This window comes from Mustela lutreola, chromosome 8, assembly GCF_030435805.1.
Source record: "Mustela lutreola isolate mMusLut2 chromosome 8, mMusLut2.pri, whole genome shotgun sequence".
NCBI lineage: Eukaryota > Metazoa > Chordata > Mammalia > Carnivora > Mustelidae > Mustela > Mustela lutreola.
In genome coordinates this window covers 13,401,312-13,424,117 of record NC_081297.1, presented here as the reverse complement: position 1 = coordinate 13,424,117, position 22,806 = coordinate 13,401,312, and the positions used below count along the sequence as shown (strand labels likewise).

The 22,806-nt window shown below is 37.4% G+C and overlaps 1 protein-coding gene across 5 annotated transcripts in view; it reads left to right on the top strand.

Annotated features, from left to right (window-relative positions):
* The window catches only part of WAC (WW domain containing adaptor with coiled-coil), an 84,450-nt gene that overhangs the window by 4,114 nt on the left and 57,530 nt on the right, over positions 1 to 22,806 (top strand). The gene's annotated exons all lie outside the window — the stretch shown is intronic.

Below are 22,806 nucleotides of genomic sequence, written 5' to 3'. Positions count from 1 at the left end.
TTAAAATGTTGTTTTCCGTATTCTCCAGGATTTTATTAGTGTAATTTTTATACTGTGTTCATACAGACATTCAACTTTTTAAAAGTTAGTCTCCTTTCTTTTGTATAGTGCTGTTATTCAGTTATTACCCTGCCTCAAGCTCTTTGTGCTAGGAGGCTAAGAAAAAGTAAACACATTCTGTAACTATTTGCCTAGAATTTACCAAAAAATCAGATTTTAAGTCTAAAGCATGTATTGAGGCACAAACTATTTTCACTGCAGTAAGTAAAACATTGTGTTTTTTCCCCACTATAAGATCTTCTATTGATTATGTTTGAGATACATATATACAACAATTGTGCTTTCGGAAGCTTCTAAGGAAACTCAGATGAGTGCCATGTGGCTTTCTGTCCATGAGCTTCTCAATGCTTTGTTCAGTTTTTAAAAATAGCCTGCATCTTCTGGTCCTCTTTTTCTGCCTCTTAGGATGGAGATAATTTTTATTCCGTGAAATCCAATAATCAGAAACACAGGTCTCCTCTGTCCATAGTTACTGGGTTGAGGAAATTAATAATGGTCAGAAGATAGCATTGAAATGAAAGAATCTTGGTGCTGTATGGAAGGGGGATACAGTTCTGTTGAATATAGCTATAACTTTGTGCTACTTACGCAGATAAGTTAATATTTTGTATATAACCAGTAAGAGGTGGGTTTGGTTATTGAATTGTTAAAAGTTCTTTGATGGCAAAATTACTTAAACTATTAATATTTTTAATTTTCTGGGTAAATTTTCTAGTGTTAGGGTTCGAGATGATACTATTTTTGGTTATTCTTCTATAGTGAATTTCATTTTAAATGTTAGCTCTTGGAAGGCAGGTGCTGTTTGCATTGTACTCTGCTTTATTTTTAAAATTTTGGTAATTGTGACAGAATAGGATGCGGTACTTAATCTCCTTACAGATAAGTATCTTGAGTTTTCTTTTAGTGATTGTGATCTTGTTCCTCTGTGTCCAGATCTGGGAAGAAGTCAGTTTAGGCACCCTGGGAAAGTTCTGTAAATGCTTTCTTCGAACATTCACAGTTAACCATACCTGATAATTCTTTTACAAATGAAATAACCCCAAGACTATTCTGTGGCTTATTCATTCAACAAACACAGGGCAACAATTTTACGGTATTCCTGAAAGGAAAGATAAAATGTCATCCTGGCCTTGAGAAGCTAGTTTGAAGGGCTTTGACTCTTGGCCAGCTAGTGGTGGTTCTAGCTGCTAACTTTTTCTGTACTCCTTTTTTTTTCTTTCCAATTTTGATTTTAATTTTGCTTCCTATATGAACTCTGTGTACTTACTTCTAGGCTTTTAGTTTTCTTTCTGTTTGCATCTGGTTGCTGATGGTTCATTTGTAAGAGACTTCTAATTTTTCTGATACAGTCATTTGCTAAGTTAGGCCCCACTTTCTGATTTGCTTTTTAACTGTTTATCTGCCTCCCTCTGGAACCTTTTAACTAGTAAAATAGCTCCATTTCTAGCTACCACTTCTGGTATGCCTGACTGCCGTATTCCTTAATTATGATGTATGAGTAGTAATAAATACGAAATAGAGATCTCCATCCCGGAGTTTGGAGTGTCTGTTAAGATGTGAAGTGGTCATTCTTTCCTCATTTAATACTTATTAGTCTTTATTCACTGGCTCCCATATTTTCTTTTATCGCTGATATATGTTTGAAACTTGATTTTTTAAAGTGTGTAAGTATGATTTTTTTTACAGCCATTTGTGTTCTTTTAGATTTTTAGATAAATTGTGATATATATGAGTATTTGTATATGTAAAGTCAGAACCATTTCCCGAAGTTCAGCACAGTGAGTTGGATTATCAGTGCACCCGTGTAAGTAACTTAATTTAAAAACAGGTTATGGGACGCCTGGTTAACTCTGTCAATTTGACTCTTGATTTCAGCTCAGGTCACGTCTCAGGGTTGTGAGAGCCAGCCCCACGTTGGACTACAACACTGGGTGCGGAGCCTGCTTAAGATTCATTCCCTTTTCCGCACCTTCCCCCTCTCCCTCTTTAAAAAAAACAAAAACAAAATTCTGGGTGCCTGGGCTGCTCAGTTGGTTAAGTGTCTGCCTTTGGCTCAGGTCATGAGCCCGGAGACCTGGGATTGAGTCCCACATTGGGCTCCCTGCTCAGTGGGGAGTCTACTTCTCTCTCTCCTCCCCTTTCATGCTCTCTCTCTCTCAAATAAATAAAATCTTTAAAAAACAAACAAACAAACAAAAACCACAACAAAAATCCTGTAGAGGCCCCTGGGTAGCTCAGTGGGATCTCAGGGTTCCAGGATCGAGCCCTGCATTGCACATTTCGTTGGGCTCTCTGCTCATCGGGGAGCCTGCTTCCCCCCTTTCTCTGCCTGCCTGCTTGTGATCTCTGTCAAATAAATCTTTCAAAAAAAACTATTAAGAACAGGATACTATATTGTTTATTGGTCTAATATCAAATACATTATTTTCATTTTAGGGTTTAATTTTTTTTACTTTTTTTTTTTTTTTTTAAAGATTTTATTTATTTGACAGATCACAAGTAGGCAGAGAGGCCAGTAGAGAGAGAGGGAAGCAGGCTCCCCGCTGAGCAGAGAGCCCAATGTGCAGGCTTGATCCCAGGGCCCTGGAATCATGACCTGAGCCGAAGGCAGAGGCTTTAACCCACTGAGCCACCCAGGCGTCCCCATTTTGGGGTATAAAAAAAAGACCTTAAGACTTTAGTAAATGTTTACTACCTTAAGAGCCTATGTGATCTATAACTTTTTATTTATTTATTTATTTATTTATTTATTGTGACTTGCATTTTACAAAGCTGGTTAAACAAATGTGGGACTCAAAATCAAGGTTGGGGGACGCCTGGGTGGCTCAGTTGGTTGAGCAGCTGCCTTCGGCTCAGGTCATGATCCCAGCGTCCTGGGATCGAGTCCCACATCGGGCTCCTTGTTCAGCAGGGAGCCTGCTTCTCCCTCTGCCTCTGCCTGCCATTCTGTCTGCCTGTGCTCACTCTCTCCCCCTCTCTCTCTCTGATAAATAAAAAAATTTAAAAAAAAAAAATAAATAAAAAAAAATAAAAAAATCAAGGTTGGGCTTCACTGGCATCTGTCTACACCACAGTGTATTTTTTACATTGATGACTAGATTTCTTTTATGGCACATTGGCATTGGAAAGTGCCCGTTTGGAAGTAATGTATAAAAGGACTTCAAGTAATTTATTAGGAAACGTAAAAGCAAGGAGGTTTGTCAGTTGTAGAAATCTTTAGTTTAAAAAAAGACTTACTACAGGGGAACCTGGATGGCTCAGTCGTTAAGCAACTGCCTTCCGCTCAGGTCACAACTCTGGGGACCTGGGATCGAGTCCTGCATTGGACTCCTTTCAGGGCTGGCTGAGAGGAGCATCTCTGGCTCCTTGCTTAGCAGGAAACCTGCCTCTCCCTCCCCCCCTCACTCTGCTTGTATTTCTTCTCTTGCTGTGTCTCTGTCAAATAAATAAAATCTTACAGTATGTATGATTTAGAGAATTAGATTTTGTCCTTTTTGGATTTATTAAAGAGAACGTAGGTTATTATAATTTAAGGGATGTTACATGAGTATAAATTAAACGATTCTTTAACTTGGTGAATCAAGTTATTCTTATATATTTGGGAGTTATTTGCAAAACAGTCTTCTAAAAAAAATAATCAGAAAGTAAGAATCTTAGGTACAATCATTAGGTCTGTTTTTATAGCTTAAACACGTTTTTAAAAGTGCAGCTGACATCCAAACCGCAGAAGTATGAGCATACAGTACGTGTTGAATTTGTACTCATGGAATTTTAAAAACACTTTCTCTTAACTTACTGAAGTATGTTTTTTTGAGGACTTGTTTTAAATGATGATTTTACCCACATAACTTTAAGAATGATGATAGTACAGATCAGTTTAGGAATGAAGGTATCTTTACAAAGATTCTGGAAAGCTGTTCCACAAAACTTAAACCTCTGGGGGGTTGTCCCATTTTTCACATCCCTTTCAGAACTATTTGTAAGAAACTTATTATAAGATACATTTGGAATACTTGTCAGAAATCTCTTTTTGGGGGGAGATAGCTTAACTCAGTTGACTCCTTGAAAAATACTCTTCATTGGTTCCCTGAGCATTTATTTAGATATCTTCGAGTACAAAGTAAAATTGCTTTTAGTGGTTTTAGTAACCATTGTTTCTACAGACTTGAAAAAATTACTAGCGTGCATAGTAAAAGTTTTTATCTTGTTTTGTCATTTAGCCATATTTGGAGATATTTGGAAATGTATTTTCATCTAATTTTCAAACAAAAGATACTATGTAACATTAGAAGAAATCGTTCTGTAGGGACTATTTGGGGATAATTGGTGCTTTTATAGTTTTTAAAATATAATTTAAGAATGTTTGAATCTCTTCACCTTGGGTGATAGGCTGATATTTGTGTAATATGCACAGCTTTTGGTTCTTCAGGCAACTTTATGCTTTGAATAAAATGAAATATGTTTTGCATTTGTAATGCTAGAAAGCCTTATAAAAATTAACAGTCACATTTGATCCTCCTGTTGCTCTTGGAAGGTAAAATAGATAAATCATCCGTTTTACAGTTTTACAAATGAGTGAAAATTTACTTGTGTAAAATTGAACAAATAGTGGCAGATCTGATTCTAGAAATTGGTATTCTCTGGTAAATTGTATACAGTGTCAGGAGACATCTAGGCATATCGATAGCTTATTTGGTGGGTTTTTACTGTAGCACGAATTAAAGTCATATCCTCTTGTATCTTGATGCTTTCACCCAACTTCCTTGGTGGTTGTGTCTTAACTTAGTCCTTATCAAAGCCATAGCATTGACATTGGCACTATATGTGTGTGTAGTTTTGAACCAAGATAGCACATCAGTGTTTTACTTTTTAAGTGAGTTTGAACATGAAAGTGTGCCAATATTTTCGTTTGGAAGCAGCCATTTTTCTCAGGCCTTCATATTCAGACATTTGTACTCAGAGCAACTTGGGAGATTTCATACAGAAGCTAAAGTTTACTAAAAGCTTGGATTTCAGTCCAGTGAAATAGGAGATATTACCTATTTTTATTGACCGGTGCTTTATAATAAGATAATAGGCAGATATGTTTGCCTTGGATCTCCATAGTTCACTTAAAGACCACAGGAAATAGCTATTCCATTTCAAGAGAAACAGAATAAGCTTGGCAGGTTAGCGGTCTTTATATTTCAGTTTTTGTTTTAAGAAAATACATACATACACCCTAGACATATGTGCATGTATTTGAACACATCCATCATTTGTCTTAATCATCACTTTTTAACATTTTTGTTGTTTTTTTAAAAGATTTTTATTTATTTATTGGACAGAGAGATCACAAATAGGCAGAGAGAGAGGAGGAAGCAGGCTCCCCGTTGAGCAGAGAGCCTGATGCGGGGCTCGATCCCAGCACCCTGGGATCATGACCTGAGCCGAAGGCAGAGGCTTAATCCACTGAGCCACCCAGGCGCCCTGACATTTTTGTTGTTTTTAAAGAGATGGTTGGTTATATATTGTTACTGATACAGTGGTATTTCTTTTTTTTTTTTTTTTTTTTTAAGATTTTTATTTATTTGACAGATCACAAGTAGGCAGAAAGAGAAGGGAGGCGGGCTCCCCGCTGAGCAGAGAGCCCGATGCAAGGCTTGATCCCAGGATCCTGAGATCATGACCTGAGTGGAAGGCAGAGGCTTACCCACTGAGCCATCCAGGCACCCCTCACCTTGATCTTCTAAGGCAGTCTTAATTGAACTGTTTTTTAGTTGTGCAAGATATATTTAAAATATTTGGTATACCATACTAAGGATTTTTGGCCCATAATTCACAGAAAACTAGATTATTTCAATGTTAAGTGTTTGCTCATTGCCTTCTGTTGTGCAGAATGGTTGTGTATGTAGATTATCATTTTGTTATGATACTGGAAAGAGGGAAGTAGCAATGAATTGGGGCGTCTTTACAGGGATTCTGTATGTAGGACCACATCTGTAACTGTTCTGCTTCTGGAACTCTACTAAGTATTGGAGACACTATTCGTTAATCATTTCAAAACCAGTTATGTAGGTCTTGGAAATGTCTCAGAAGAGTCTCTTTTCTACTTCTTTATGGGATGCTTCATAATTTTGAAAACGCTTTTATACTGTTTTTCATCTGATCCGAGAACAACCCTTTGATGAAGATTTTTCCTGTTTAAATGGGAATACTTCGGACTGTTAATTGAAGGTAGAGCTAGGGTGTTATATATAGCTAAAAGCCTAGCTTTCCAGTTTTAGCAATTAATAGTAGCTTAAATACTTCACTTGGATTGTAGTTAAAACCACTTCTCAGTGCTTCAAATACAACCATTCAAATACAACTATTATACTCCTAGCTACCACATTCTCTTACCAGGACTCTGCAGAAGCCTTCGAATGGTGTTCTTTTTTGCATCACAGAGTTACTTCCCCCACGCAGTCCACAGTGGTCCAGTTAAAATGCCAGTCAGCTCACATCACTCTTTTTCTGAAAACCATCCAGTGACTCCCTGTTGTTAGGAAGGCGTATAAAAGACCCTGTGTAACGTGGTGTCTGGGTGTTTCTTTAGCTTCCTCACCTACCACTCTTGTCCTGGTTTGTGCTGCCCTGTCCATTCTGGCCTTAGAGAAAGAAGTTTATTTCTTTTTTTTTTTTGTCTCAAGAGTACTGCATTTTATGCTCCTCTCTAGAACATTCGTCTTTTTGTGTGTCCTTCTGGTGTGCTCTTCAGTGATGTGCTTAAATGTCACCATCTCCCAGGGGCCATTCCTGTCCTTCCTGATGACTCTGAAATAGCCATGTCCATCACTTTCTGTCCTTTTCACTGAGTATTGTGCCTTGTACTTCATAGGACTAGTGTGTTCCTGAAAGTCATCATGCTATGCAAAATCCCACCACAGGATTTACGGAAAAAATGTAGTTAGGGGCACATGAAAGAGACAGGAATCCAACGAAAATCATAGCATGACATATTAAATGATTAAGGAGTACAATTACAGTTCAGTAAACATAGTACTTTATGTTCATAAAGACCTGAAATGAGCTTGTGGGAGGTGGGCATCTTCTGAAAGGGCTGCAGCTTGTGAGTTGCTCTGAAGTGATGGAGGGAGGGGTATCTGAACCCTCTGAAAGTTGTTAAACTAACTGTGGATGGATATGATTCATAACTCATAGGATGAATTGAGGTAGCTGGCAGATGTTTGGGGTGTGTGCCTTGTAAATCCTATGTAGCTTGGTTCGTCTGGGTACAGCTAGTGTTTCTCACAGGTGAAACTGCTGATAAGTGGGAAATTTGTGTTCTGCTCAGATAATTTCCTGATTTATCAATAGTGCTGGAACAAATGTGTATTTTTCAAATACAGGTGTTAAAGCTGAACTGATTATATTTCAGCTTTTCTTTGCTTGTCTTCTGTGGAATATACTCTACCAGAAAGAACAGGGATTGAATTTATTTTGTTAACTTGTCTTACTCTTGCATAGAAGAGTGCCTGACATCTTGTAGCATTTCAGTAAATGGGTGGCTAGAATAATACTGGAATTGTTACTATGATTTAGGGAAATGAAATTGTAGTTTTCTGGAACAGTGCTTCTGAAACTTGAATGTGTAGAATATTCACCTGGGGATCTTGGCCAAAATGCATATTCTAGTTAATGTGAGCCACCAACGCAAATTACATGTGTGGTTTTTTAGTAGTTCCGCTGAAGTAAAAGTAAATCAAAATTAATTTTAGTGTGTTTTATAACCTGGTATGTCCAGAATATCATTTCAACATGTACTTGATATTTTTAAAGCTATTAATAAGATTCTTTACCCCCCCGCCCCCATAAAGTCTTTGAAATCCAGTATTCTACACTTTGTAGCACCTTTCAGTTTGGACTAGCCACGTTTCATGTGCTTCCTTGCTATATGTAGTTAGTGGCTATTGATTGGACAGCACAGTTCTGGAGGATATGAAGACTGTTGGTCTAGCTTTACACATACCTCCCTATTTCCCTAAAATTTTTCATATGCCTGATTTCTGAAATACCATGTAAATGCAAGGTATGGTTAGAGTTCATGAATCCTTGAACTATACAGTGCTCTTGTACTAAAATTTTTCTCTGGTAGGACACATTTATCATAGAAAAATTAGAGAAAGGAGGAAAATAAAACTGCCTTAAATCCTGTCATTTGGAGTTAAAATAGTTATCATAAGACACTTACTGTTCTGAAATATCAGAAAGATTTTATAAATAGCTTTTCCAGAATTTTTATTAAAATGGTTTCATATTCTGTTATGCTTTTTCTTGGGGTTTTAATATTTGTGTAGTGGGTTCAGTGGACACTTAGTATGGATAGTATCAGAGGACTGAGTAAGAATACTTTCTAGTTGATTCTTAGATACTGCTACTTCTTTCTATTCTTAACAATGTATTGAAGTCTTTCAGCTAGATTGATGTTTAAATCTAATCTCTGATACTTCTAGCTAGGTACACTACAAAATCTGAGTTTCTGTGTCCACTCCCTTAGGATTGTTGTGGAAATTATGCATCTAAAACGCTTTGAAAGCACATAGCTAAGTGCCTGGACTGTGACACCCTAAATGATTAGGTTTACTCTTTTTCCTGTGACTAAGTTAGTATCAGGTCAGCCACTATAGGTCTCAAACTATTCTTTATAGAGTTAGGAAGGAAAACACTGGGTATTTCGGTTGCCAAACTGAAGAGCCTGGCAAGTGAGAGCTACATGAAGGGGGCTCCAGGGCAATTCTGACTTGGTGCCTGCTCAAGCCCAGGATCCCACAGTTCAGAAGATTTTTAGAATACATGTAAGGATAAATTTCCTCCAGATTTGGCTGCTTTGTTGGAATCACCTGAGAAGCTTTTAAAATGACAGGTACTTTGACTCCCTCTGAATTACCATGAGTCAGAGCAGTACGGGATATAGCCTAGAAAACTGAATTTTTAAATACAGATTTATTTTAGATACTTAATAAACCCGCAGGTCTAGGGAGAGTACATGGAAGAGGAGGAGGATCTCTTTGAGTGTGGGGCATTACAAAATTTTATCATTCGGGATCTAGAAGTCTAGTGAGATGGTTTGCCCGATCATATGTTAATGTGTTGCATTTTAAATAATTTTCTTCTCTTTGATCTTCTTTCCTGATTTCTAGATTATATAGTTTGTATGTAGTTACACATTACATAGCTAACTTAGTATCCTGTGGCACAGACCTCTAATACTCCACTGTAGAACTAATTCTGGACAGTAGAGAAGTTTCTAACTGGTATCAGCAACTGGCAGACCAGTGAAATATATTTGGGTAGTATCAGGAGCTGTTGCTATTACTTTTTAGATAAAGAGCTGTCTCTGGCACTCTGTATCCTCCTCCTCCCCACCCCCCACCCTCCTAGTCCCTGTGCTTTTCTGTTGTCTTGAGACTGTTGAGTAGTAAACTTCTTTTAGTTTTTGTTTGAAAAATAGGTTTCATCTGTTAGTAGTATACTGAGGCTGATTTTAGGTGTTAACAAATCATTTTCTTTAAGTAGATTTGTGAAGAATAATTTTGCAGACTCTTCCAACTTCATAAAAATGTGTGCGGGTTGATCATGAGAACACTGCTTGTAATAGGAAAAAGCTAGGAGGTTGCACAGTATGATAGGGTGCAGGAAGTAGGGTTTTCCAGTGCCTGGGTGGCTCAGTCGGTTTGGTGTCTACCTTGGGCTCAGGTCATCCAGGGATGCAGTCTCACATCAGGCTGCCTGCTTGGTGGGCAGTCAGCTTCTCCCTCTACTCATTCCCCCTGCTTGTGTGCATGCATATGAGCTCTGTCAAATAAAAGCTCAAAAAAAAAAAAAAAATCGTGTTCTTCACTACTTTTCTGTAGCGTTTTCTGTGGTGGTTTGGTTCAGTTTCTGTTCCTGCTGTTTTTTGGCTCTTTACCAGGGTTTTAAAGCAGTTGTATTTAATACTCTGTGCATAAATATAGGAGTCTCTAAATCATGGGACATTTAAATTACAAAAAATACTAAGGGTTAAGTCACAAAGCTGTACTTAGTGAAACTATAGACTAACCTTAATTTTTTGTTTTTGTGTAATTATGATAGTTTCCTTTTGATATAACTGTTAAATGTCAGTGTTGATTATTTTGGAAAAACAGGACAAAGTGCTTAACCTTCAAAATCTCCCCATTGATTTGGGCCAGTTTTGTTACTACCTTGACAAGAAGTGGGTGAGTCCCAGACACTGACTCATATGTAGGGATGTTCTTGATTTCTTGGGAAGAACAGGCTTCAGAATGCAGCACGCATTTTAGTATTGCGATATTTAAACTGGTTTTCAGTACAGACATTAGGAGGTGGAAAACTTACCTTACTGTTTAGTTAATTTAGTGTATTAGTTGATTTTCATTGTAACTATAAAAGTAGCTCATGGAAAGTCTTAAAATAAATGTGGTCAGTCTTGAGCAGGAGAACTGTTGAGAGCTGTTACTTCTGCCTGTTTAATTGACTTCGTCAGCACGTTATTAGCATAGTTAAGGAAGCTACCTGCCCCCAATGCTCTTGCACATTGGCACATTACACATTTAGGATTTGAAATGGTTGTCTTTTATGCTGATTTTGGGCACATTAGCTAACTTTTGGTTATATAAAGCCATATGTTACTAGCATTGATTGTGGTTAGGATTTGGATTAAGATGGTGGAAGTAGAATTTAAAGAGAATTACAGTTGATATGAGTAGTTTGATATCATAATGTTTAGAAATGCTAAGGAAGAGCTCAAGCTTGAACCTGATACACTGGGAGAATCCAAGATACCGGGCATGGGAGCCTACAAAGTTAGATTTTAGACATGTTATTACTGGGTACTTCTGTTGGCTTTTATTATCCTGTTTAGAATTTTGCTATATGGGAACCACCATACCAAAATTTCACTAATGTGGGCACTTCTCATTTTTGTTTTGATAACATAGAATGGTTGCGTCAAAAACATCTTACATTATCTATTTTAAAACAAAAAGGTTGCTTTAATTTTTATAAAATCAGTAGGACATTATCCAAAGAGAAAACAATTACAATGAAAACATGTTCAGGGTAGTCATTATACATTCCTACTAACTGCATGTTGTATTTCTTCATTAAAATTAGAACAGCTGGGCACCTGGGTGCCTCAGTTTGTTGAATGTCTGCCTTTGGCTCCAGTCTTGGTCCTGGGGTTCTGGGGTCAGGGAGTCTGTTGCTTACCCTGCATCCCGCAGCCCAGCTTGTGCTCACAGTCTCCATCTCAAATAAATAAATAAATAATTAGGACAGCAGTGTTGATGAAAGGTAGAATATAGGATTCTGCTGCAGCCCTTCGCTATAGTTTTATATGAAGTTAAATCATACAATATTGCTGTTCTGTAAGTAAAAAAAAAATCTCAGTTTCATGTGGTTCCACCTAAATTATAACAGATTTGTAGCATATTCTGCTTCTTGTTAGGGCAGTCCCCTTGTTTTTCAAAAACATCTAGATGTATTTATTTATTTATTTATTTTTAAAGTGTGTTTTTTTTTTTTTTTTAAGATTTTATTTATTTATTTATTTGACAGACAGAGATCACAAGTAGGCAGAGAGAGAGAGAGAGGGGAGGAAGCAGGCTCCCTGCTGAGCAGAGAGCCTGATGGGGGGTTCGATCCCAGGACCCTGAGATCATGACCTGAGCCAAAGGCAGAGGCTTAACCCACTGAGCCACCCAGGCGCCCCTCTAGATGTATTTAAATACATTTTCCTGCCTCGATAATTTTTTTTAATGTTTATTGCCAAAGGTAGGCATCCATATAAAGTGTATTGTGTTGATAATGTGACATTTTTGTTCCCGACTTTAATGGGTATACTAATATAGTTTCACCTTGGAGAATACTGCTTTTAACTTTTTTGGTAGATATTTTATTAAGACAGACATTTTCCATTTCCTAGTTTGCCAAGAGTTATTTATCAGGAATGAATCTTGAATCTTAGCTTTTTGTGTAACTGTTAAGAAAGATGCTCATATGGTTCTTTTTCAGTTTACTAATATAATAAATTACCAACAGATTTTTTTTTTAAGATTTTATTTGTCAGAGAGAGAGGGAGAACACAGGCAGAGCAGCAGGCAGAGGCAGAGAGAGAAGCAGTTATGATTTAAAGATGGTTCAGCTCATGATCCCCCCGGGTCCTGGGATCCCTGGGATGGAGTCCCGCATTGGGCTCCCTGCTCTGCAGGGGATTCTGTTTCTCTCTCTGCCTGTTGCTCCCCCTGCTTGTGCTCTCTCTCTCTTGCTGTCTCAGTCTCTCTTGGCTTATTTGCTTATTTTATTTATTTATAAAATCTAAATTTAAAAAGTGTTCATTTCACCTATTGAAAGTTTTATTTTGGACAGTCTACTTTTTTTAAAACCTACAATTTTATGAATCTGAATCAGTAGAAATATTCTAGGAATTTAAGTTATATCTTCGTTTTTTTTCCATGTCAAATGTATTTCCTCAGAAGGTTTTCTCTTTGAGTTTGGTGCTTCCACATTATTGGGTTCCACAGACGTTTGCTGTTTGTAGTTGACTTTTTGCACTTGGGAATGAGAGTCTAGGTTAGCCACTGTTTCGTAGAACGTTTGTGTGGTTGAAAATGTAGAAAGTCTGAGCTGTTCATATGGTAGCCACTAGGCACATGTGCTCAATTGAACATTTCAAATGTGGCAAGTAGAACTACGAAATTCAGGTTTTAATGTTAATTAATTTAAATTTAGCCTGTTGCTATTAAGCTGCTTCTCTCCTCACTTGAGCTTCTTTTTTTGAGGCTGCTAATGATCTCTGGTTAACATAAGTCCACTTTCAGTTCATAAGTTGTTTGAATGATTTTTCCTTTGATGGATGTATATATGTAGGTATGTGTGTATACATACATCTTATGATGCCAGTTTTCTGTTCTATGCTGTTTTCATCTCATTACCTGCACTGAACACGTCGTATTCCCTGCAGTGTTGTCCCTGCTGCTGCTTTTTCTTTAAATCCTACCCTTTGGTATCTAGGGCCACTTGTCCTTTTGCTTACTCAGCATGTTTGATATGGCATCCCATAGAAAACTTTCCTTAAAATCTGTTCTGAATTGATTATTCTGGTGTTACTGCTTCTAGGAAGTCATCCTCGATTTCCTTTTCCTTTACTTCTATCTTCAGAGGGGAATTCTAGACCTAATTGTCCTCTTAATGATTGCAGCATCATTTTAACAGATCTTTTGTTTATTAATTCCTTATGCATTGCTGTCTGAGTAAAAACTTTTTAGACAAAATTTAAACCTACTGTTCTCTTCATTAACCCTTAAAGTCTTCACTGATACTTTTTTGGCAACATAATTGTCTCTAAATATATGATTTTTCTCCTTCCTCACGTATCTGATTGGGAAATATTCCTGTCTGGTGTACTTCGAGGACACAAATGAAAAGGAAACACTGTTACGTTCACACCAGAATCTGACATTTCGGAATAGATTTTTTTGCTTATAAATACAGCTTGAAAATTTGAAGAATTTAAAATCATCTGAGTCATCCTTGCCAGGAGTCCAAACTTCATCCCACCCACCCTCTCTCTCTACTACTGTCAGGTAAATCTACCTCCCCAGTCCTAGAACATCAAATTGCTGTTGCCCTCCTGTATGCTTTCAAAGCTAAAACTGTCCTTTGTCCTACCACAATATTTTTTCTTGGCAAGCCTCTGAATCCTTCAAGATCCCAGTTCTTTATTGTGTGAAGACTTCCTTGAATCTTTTTCTATCAGTTCTTTTATAGGGAATTTTGATTGTTTGCATATGTGGTTTGCCTCCTATACTGTAAGCTCTGAGAAGGTAGAGACGGGTTTAATTTTTATTGTATCAGGACCAGGCGTGTAAATGTAGGTGTTCAATAATGGTAAATGTCTTACATGCCATTTGACATGTCTAGTACGTGTCAGAAATAAGTGAGTGGTAATAACATTCAGGGAATTAATTGGTTTCAAGTTAAAGTTAATTTTTCAGGTGCAGTTAAGAGTAAAATTAGAACTTCTAAAGTGGTTGAAGTTGCTTTTGTACTGTTTATGAAGGAAGCAAATTGTTTATTCAGACCTCCAGGAAAATACACATAAAGTTTTAGTTATGAACTTAAAAAATATTGTGTGCATAATTGGTAAGTTAATTCCACCACATTATTACTACTCCCTTAAGTAGTTCTGATTTTTAGACTAGTATCAGTAAGTTTATTATAAAGATACATGTGATATTTTAAATTCTGCAACTTCTTATCAATTTTAACTGTTTGTTTCCTAAATTAGTGTTTCTCAAACCCTATTAAGTTCATGCCCCATTAAAGAGTTGTACTTTTTGTAGTATATTAGGCAGAATAGTGGGTTGGATATTTTTGTTTTTTAATTGTTGTTAGTCCGTTTTCAAACTATAACCCTATATTTGAATAGTGAGTAGGTTTTTCAAGCTTATCGAAATTAAGAATTTCCTTAGACATTCTGCTATGCAGTGCTTCATTTCTCAAGGGTAAGCCCTTGAGAATTGCTGCTCTAATTATTTTTAATTAGTGATTCATTGTGTTGTGATTTTTATTCCTGAAAGTGACTAAAATGTTAACTGAAGATCATTTTGAATCTGGGAAGAAAAGGGATGCAGCTATAACATGGCATACTTTAGCTCTTGTATTTGTGCATTTTGACAGTAAAACCATGATTTTTTTAAAAAACTCTTCGAGGGGTATCTGGGTGGCTCAGTCCATTAAGCATCCTACTCTGGATCACAGCTCAGTTCTTGATAGTGTGTTCAAGCCCTGTGTTGGGCAGACCACTGTGGAACCTACTTTAAAAAAATAAAAGGTAGGGGCGCCTGGGTGGCTCAGTGGGTTAAAGCCTCTGCCTTCATCTCAGGTCAGATCCCAGGGTCCTGGGATCAAGCCCTGCATGGGGCTTTCTGCTTGGTGGGGAGCCTGCTTCTTCCTCTGTCTCTGCCTGGCTCTCTGCCTATTTGTGATCTCTCTCTCTCTCTGTCAAATAAATAAATAAAAATCTTTAAAAAAATAAAAAAATAAAAGGTAAACTCTTTGAAGGTGTGTATAAGCTATTCCTACCCAGCAATGACTCAGTTGAAAGCCTTTTGGAATTGAACTCAAATTTTGTTGAAAACAAGAGCCACAGTAGCAGATCATTCTTAATTTCTCTTAAATCTCACAGTTTTTGATAGGAAACATTAGCCAGCAATCTTTCTTATCAGTATTTTCATTGAATTACTCGTTGTCTTTAATACCCAAACCCATCTTGAGTGATTAAAGCATTAGCTTAAGATGTTTGAGTGAATGGTGCCTGGGTGGCTCCGTTGGTTAAATATCTGCCTTTAGCCCCAGTCATGGTCCCAGGGTCCTGGGATGGAGCCCTTCTCAGTGGGGAGCCTGCTTCTCCCTCTCCCTCTGCTGTTCCTGTTTGTGCTCTTTCTCTCTGTCAAATTAAATAAATACAGTTTTTAAAAAGAATGAGTGAATGTATTATAGGCTCAGAAATAGTTTCTCAAGGAGTAAAATTGAGAATTGACATTAGAGAGTCTTAAGGTGAATAATTGGAAGGCTCTTAATTTTTTTGTGTGTGAGTCTTCTAATGTTTTTTAATCGCATTGTCACTTCACCAGTTTTTTCTTTGTGTTTATTCTGAAGGATATGTGTGGGTTTTCTGTCTTCTGGCTTTGAAAAGCATTTATTTTTGTAGATGGTGGAATGGTGTATCATAAGATTTTTTTTCCCTCTAGGCTCAGAATTGATCAAATTAAGTGGAGAAAAGTCTTTTTGTTGGGCAAAGTAGTACTCAAGTTTTGGTTTGTTAGCCCTGTCTTTTTTTTTTTTTTTTTTAAACATTGTAATCCTTTTAATATCATTAAAATTATCTGTTAATTAGATTAGTATCAATTAAGATTAGTTATCAATCAATTAGTATCAATTGAGGAAGGCAGGGAAGCATATAGAGAGCTTCCATTATGTCTACTGTTATTTCAGAAGAACTTTATTGGTTGGCCTTTGTTTTTCTGTTTTTGTTTTTTAAGATTTTATATATTTACTTGACACAGAGACAGTGAGAGAAGGAACACAAGCAGGGGGAGTGGGGGAGTGGGAGAGGGAGAAGCAGGTTTCCTGCTGAGCAGGGAGCCCAATGTGGGGCTTGATCCTGCAGGACCTGGGATCATGACCTGAGCTGAAGACAGGCAGACACTTAACTGACTGAGCCACCCAGGGGCCCTGGCCTTTGAGTTTTTAATATACATGTCAAAGCATCATGTTAAGGAACTATAACCAGATAAAATTTAAAGCATCAAAAAAATAAATATTGAGTCATAGAGCCAGAACTCTTTGGATATTTACTGTATTCTAATTGTCTATGATAAAGTTCCTTTTGGGGTTTGGATATAATGTATCTTTCAGGATGCTATGCTGCTACAGAGATAAAAGTGGAAAACATGCCTACTGGTCTTGATGTGAATATTCTAGTTTTTGCTTTGCTGGTTATTAGCCTTGTAATCAAGGGCAGATCATATTCATCTAACTTCTTAGCTACTGCTTTTGTTTTCTTTTCCCTTTTTTCACTAAGTTGAACTGATAATCTCCAAGGTCCTTTCCAGATAAATAGCCTGAGATGTGTACATGAGAACCTTCAGTTTCTTGTGATTTAATACGATTTTTGTTACTCGCTCTGTGCCCTGCCATTCCTTGGTAACTAAAACAGTCTTCCTGCCAGAAGTATGATATTTGTTTGTGTGGGGACCTTTAGAATGTTTTCCACCAGTGTTTATTTAGAGAAAGGTAGAAGAGAATGATAGTTTTCTTTGCGTTTTTTAAGTTTAAATTGAGAAACAAGGTCGACATTTTTGAAGAACGTTATAAACAAATCCCATTAGAAGTTTTTACTGTATATTTTACTGTGTATATATATATATATATATACTGTATATTTACTGTATATAAGGTAGAAGTCATATTTTGTTTACATAAAAATGGTGTTTTTTTAGCCATATCAATAGAAATTTCCAGTTTATTAAGTCTTAAGTTGCCCACCAAATACAGATTCTCCAAATAAGACTATTAAACAATTTAAATTTAATCTACTGGTCAAACACTAGTTTCTTGTGGGTTGGGTTTACTTTTTAAAAAATGAAAGAGTTACTAATTCCATATTTTATAAAGTCTTTTTTATTCTTTGTATTTTAAAAGTAGAGACTTTTCTGGTTTTTACTTGTTGGAGGAGATATGGGAATTATAAAACAGGCATTATGTTATGTAGTGCCATTTAAAACTGTGGGAAGAAACCTTACAGGTTTTACGTTTAATGTGTAAGTTAAAATTTGACAATTTATTTTTGGTGAAAATGAATTTTTCAAAATGCAGATATCTGGCATGAGTAAATACTTGTAATATGGTGTAGGTTTATGTAGCTTCGGAATGGAATGAGCACTGAGATTTGGGCTAAACGTCCTGGTTGTGTTTTTAGCAGTTGTATGAGCTTCACTTTTCTTTGCATCTTGGTTTCCTTTCCTTAGCTCTTGATTCTCTCAGTGCTGTTGACCTCCCTTATCCTGGGTATCCACTTACTGAGTCTGTTAGATCTTGCCTCTGAAATAGCTTTTGAATCTATTCATTTTTTTATCAGATCCTGATCCTCTGCTTTAATTAAAGCAGTGGCATACTGCCCCTTCCCTACCCCACAGTTCATTCTTCGCATCACAGCCCGAATCACCTTTTAAGGAAAGTACACGTTTGCTCCTTCCTTATGTAAAAATCTTTCAGTGTCTTCCCATTGCTCTTAAGATAAAGTACAAATGTACTGAACAGCTTGCTACATCTCTAATTTTCTAGCCCTCCTATATGCTTCAGTTTTTTGAAGATAATGAGTTCTGTCACACATGGGTACTTTACACATGCTGGTTCCTTTTAGAAAACAATCTCTCCTCCAGCCCCGTTTGCCTTGTTAATTCCTTCCTGTTTTTTAGGCTTCAGTTTAGAAGTTCACTTCCTCTAACCTCGCAGTCTCCAGTGTAGGTTGCTTAGCACATCTGTTATCACATGTAACACTTTATTTCTGGTGATTATATGGTAGTGCCCAGAGTTTAGCTTCTCATTTTTCCCTCTCAAACCTGCTTTTCCCAGTTTTCTGTATTTTGTTAAATAGGAAATGCAGCCTCTCAGTTGCTAAGGCCAGTAATCTTGAGCTTCCGAAGCCAGTCCGTCTGCTCTCCTACCTTCAGCTCTTCAGTTTATTCTCCATACAGCGATCATATCAAATTGCTCCTCTACTCAAAACCTTCTCAGATGTCCTTCCAGTGGCCCACTGGCCCAGTGTGATTTGTTCCTTTCCCCATTGTTACCTCTCCGGCTTTCATTTTACTTTTCATTTGCTCAGCTTTGACCCTACTGACATCATTGTAGTTCTTGAGCATTTCACGCACACTCCTGCTTCACAGCCTGTCTTTGCTTTTCCTTCTTACTGAATATCTGGTATCTTCTACTATTGTTTAGGTAGTTTGAAAATGATATATAAAATGTGTGATTTAGAGTAATTATTAGAGAATAATAATGAGCTGAATGAATTGACTGGAATAATCAGAAGGATTACAGTGACATCTGTGGTACTGTGGTTCTTATCCGGGACAGCAGCAGATGGTTCAAATGCTTGGTTTCTTATTAATCTTTTTTATCCTACCAGAGGACTAAATACTGAATCTTAAAGACTAAGTCAGATGCAGTAAATTAGAGTCTAGTTTTTTCTTTTTCATAGAAGGTGAACATACAGTATGAAATACATTACCAGTAACCTTAACTAGTCTACCAGTTTTTTCAGTGTTCTTTAGAACATTATTTCCGAGAAATCTGTATTTATTACATTTTTGGAGAAACATTCCAACTTCTTTTCCCCCCTTATGGTCAAAAGCATGTGCAACTGTGGTTCATGGACTTGTTCCAGAATTCTTGGAGTGTTGAAAAATGCCACTGAGTCGTCCTCAGCAATCAGCTGGATGAAACCTGGATGTCTCATATTTAACATGCTTCTGAAAGTCATGTAGGTGTACATAAAGTTTGACAACCCTTTCTTTGTGCTGCATGAATGAAAGGGTTAATAATGGAGTGGAGGAACTAAGAATTCTGTGGCATGATTAGTGGCAGAAAGTTTGGGATAGACTTTAATTTAAAACTTAACATTTAATTTAAACATATTGTAAAACTTTGAAAAAATTTAAGTTATAATTTTGATGCTAAGAGAACGTGGGCTCTTTCAAGAGTGCAGAAGTATCCTTGCCTTTTTTCCGGAGGCAAGTATGAAACATTTTGGGATTGATCCAGGATCTGTTAGGAGTTGTTGATACTCACATGCCTTCTAATTCTTTTTTTTTTTTTTTAAAGATTTTATTTATTTGAGAGCTAGAGTGAGAGAGTGCACACGAGCAGAGAGGGAGAAGCAGGCCCCTTGCTGGGCGAGGAACCTGATGTGGGGCTTGGTCCCAGGACCCTGGGATCCCAGGACCCTGGGATCATGACCTGAGCGGAAAGCAGATGCTTAACTGACCGAAAACACTCAGGTGCCCCTCGCCTTAGAATTCTTTTTTTTTTTTTTTTTTTTTTTTTGAAATTTATTTTTTATTTATTTTCAGCATAACAGTATTCATTATTTTTGCACCACACCCAGTGCTCCATGCAATCTGTGCCCTCTGTAATACCCACCACCTGGTACCCCAACCTCCCACCCCCCCCCCCCCGCCCCTTCAAAACCCTCAGATTGTTTTTCAGAGTCCATAGTCTCTCATGGTTCACCCCTCCCCCCCACAATTTCCCCCTTGCCTTATAATTCTTAGTGATATTTGTAACTTGGGATTATACTAGAAAACCTTGGGAGTGGTCTGTGATTTGAACCACAGAAACATAATGTAGAGTATTGTAGCATCTACAAACCCCTTCTTTCTAGGGAAATGCCTCTTTTGTTTTAGTGCTTTGGTTGCATCAACAAATTTTAGGTGTGTGTTGGAGTAATTGAGAACTGTTTTACATTAGCGCTCAGTTTTTAGCCTGAATATGAATGGGTTATTTTGGGTTGAGGACAGCTATTTTTTTCCTACCTTCTCACAGTTTTAAGTGAAAACTTTGCTGTTTTAAGATCCATTTACTGTGTAAGAGTTTTAAGTTGGAGATTGTTCTAAACATTTGGGACTGGCACTTGGATACTTTAGTTATGTTTCTGAAAAGGTTACTTAAAGTCAAATTATTTAACTTGAAGCAGACTTTTTCTCTTAAAAACAGATGGTTATACCCTGAGGTGTTTAGAAATTAGCTTTGAGTACCTGTGTAGTTGACTTATAAATTATTAGGCATAATTTAATGCATTTTCAATGCCAGTGTAAATCATATTGGGGCAGTATAACAACAGCATTATAAGACTGTATTAATATCATACAGTATTATAATGAGCTATATAAGGTATATGAGATTTAGCAGGCTCAGTCTCAAGAGAGAAAACTACCTTTGTGAAATTATTTTTCTTTATTTTTTTCCCTGCTGTCATGTTACTTTGCTCCAGTGTTATATGTAGCAGTCTTCTCTTTTCTCTTCTCTTTTTTTTTCTAATCCTGTGCGAGGCTTGAATTCTCACAACGCTGAGATCAAGAGTCCAGCGTTTACCTGACTGAACCACCCAGGCATCCCAGCAGTCCACTTTTATAAAAATACAGTTTGATGTGAGCAGACCAACCTGTGTAAATTCAGGAATATTTCTTCTCATGATTCTCATTATCGTACTTTATTGTGTGTCTGTATCAAGGACTACAGTTATTTTAAGGAAAGCAAGTAAAATAAAAACCTGAATATATTTGAGAATCAGTAAAATCTGGCGCATTCAAGAAATTAAAGGCATCCCAAGGTAGGACTGTCCTGGGGCTTAAAGACACTGCAAAGAGTGGAGCAAAATTTTTACATACTGCAGGCTTTTTAGTTGACACAGTTGGCAGGCACTTAGAAGTCAGAGGTTGACTAGAAACGAAGTTAGTTAGAAGGTATTGAGGAATTGTAAAATGAATCTGTAGTCATGCATTGGTACAGATCAACTAACATGAATTTGTTACTATAACAAATGGAATATGTAAGGTAAAAAAACAAGAGGAAGAACGTGACATTTTTTGTAAGATACTCATGTAGGACATACAAGTATATTGGGCATTTACTGTGTGCCAGGCACTTTGGATACTCCAGAGAACAAGATATTTAAATCTGCTCTTAAGAAATTGACACTCTCTCTGCCTACTTGTGATCTCTGTCAAATAAATAAATAAAAATCTAAAAAAAAAAAATTGACACTCACGGGAGAGCGATAATAAACTAATAATATATGAGTTCGAGGAAAGTGCCACCTCATAGAAAAGTAAAGCTGAATAAGAGGAAATAAAATAATCTAGGGAAGTGTAGGGGTTGTATAAAGAAATGAGGAATATGACTATGGGGTGAAGAAAGTTTGTTCCAGGCAGAGAATAGTAAATGACAAAGGCTTCACCTGAACATGTTTGTTGTGTTTGAACAAGATAGCCATGGATATTTTTAGGGTAGGTAAAGTAGTGATAGGTGAGGCAAGGCAAGGGCCAATCCAGCAGGGCCGTGTGGGCTTTTGAAAGGATTTGGGCTCTACTTTGAATATGATGAAAAACCATTGGAGGCTATTGAATGACTTAATCTATATGAGTAAGAGAAGCATCGAGGTCACTTAGGACACTATTGCATTAGTTGAAAGAGACAGTACTGGCTTGATTTAGGTTGATAAAGTAGAAGTGGTGTGATTCTGGCTGTATTTTTTTTTCTCTATTATTTATTTGACAGAGAGAGAGAGAGATCGATCACAAGTAGGCAGAGAGGTGGGTGGGGGAGGGGGGGAAGCAGGCTCCTTGCCAAGCAGAAAGCCTGATGGGGGGCTGGATCCCAGGACCCTGAAATCCTGACCTGAGATGAAGGCAGAGGCTTAACCCACTGAGCCACCCAGGCGCCCCCTCTGGCTCTATATTGAAAGAATCCACAGATAAACTAGAAGAAGTGGAGAATAACTCCTAGAGATTTCACCCAAGCATTTGTAAGCTAGAATTGTCATTTATTGAGATGAAGAAGACTATACAACAATAAAGACTAGGTCTGCAGCCTTTCCTCTCTGTAAAGGACCTAGATAAGTAAATATTTTCATCTTTGGCAGCCATAAGGTCTCCTGCAGATACTCAGTTCAGTCAGTGTAGTGTGGTGGAGCCATGGCATTTTGTAAAGGAATGGGTATGGTCAGCCAAACCCAGCAAGGTTTTGTACACCGCTGCTATCAAGAGATAACTGCAGACTGATCTGGTGGTTCACAATGTTTTGAAGTCAGGAACTTGAGGAGTGATTAACGAAGGAGATTGAGAAGGAGCAGCCAGTGGAGAGTAGAAGAGAGCCTTAGAGTATCTCCTGGAATCCAAGTGAAGAAAGTGTTCCATGAATGTGTGATGATTTAGTTGGGTCTACCGGTAGGTTGGGTCATGTGAGGACTGGCACTCTTGAGGGTTTAGACTTGGATGAGTAGTTTCATTGGGCTTGAGGGAATGAAGACCTTACTGGAGTGGGGAGAAGAGGTGAAGGTATTGACTAACACAGAAGAATTGAGAATAAAAGTGTGGCTGGAGTAGGATGTGGGTTTGCTTTCTTTCTCTTTGTTTTCATTTTCTTTTATTTCTTTCC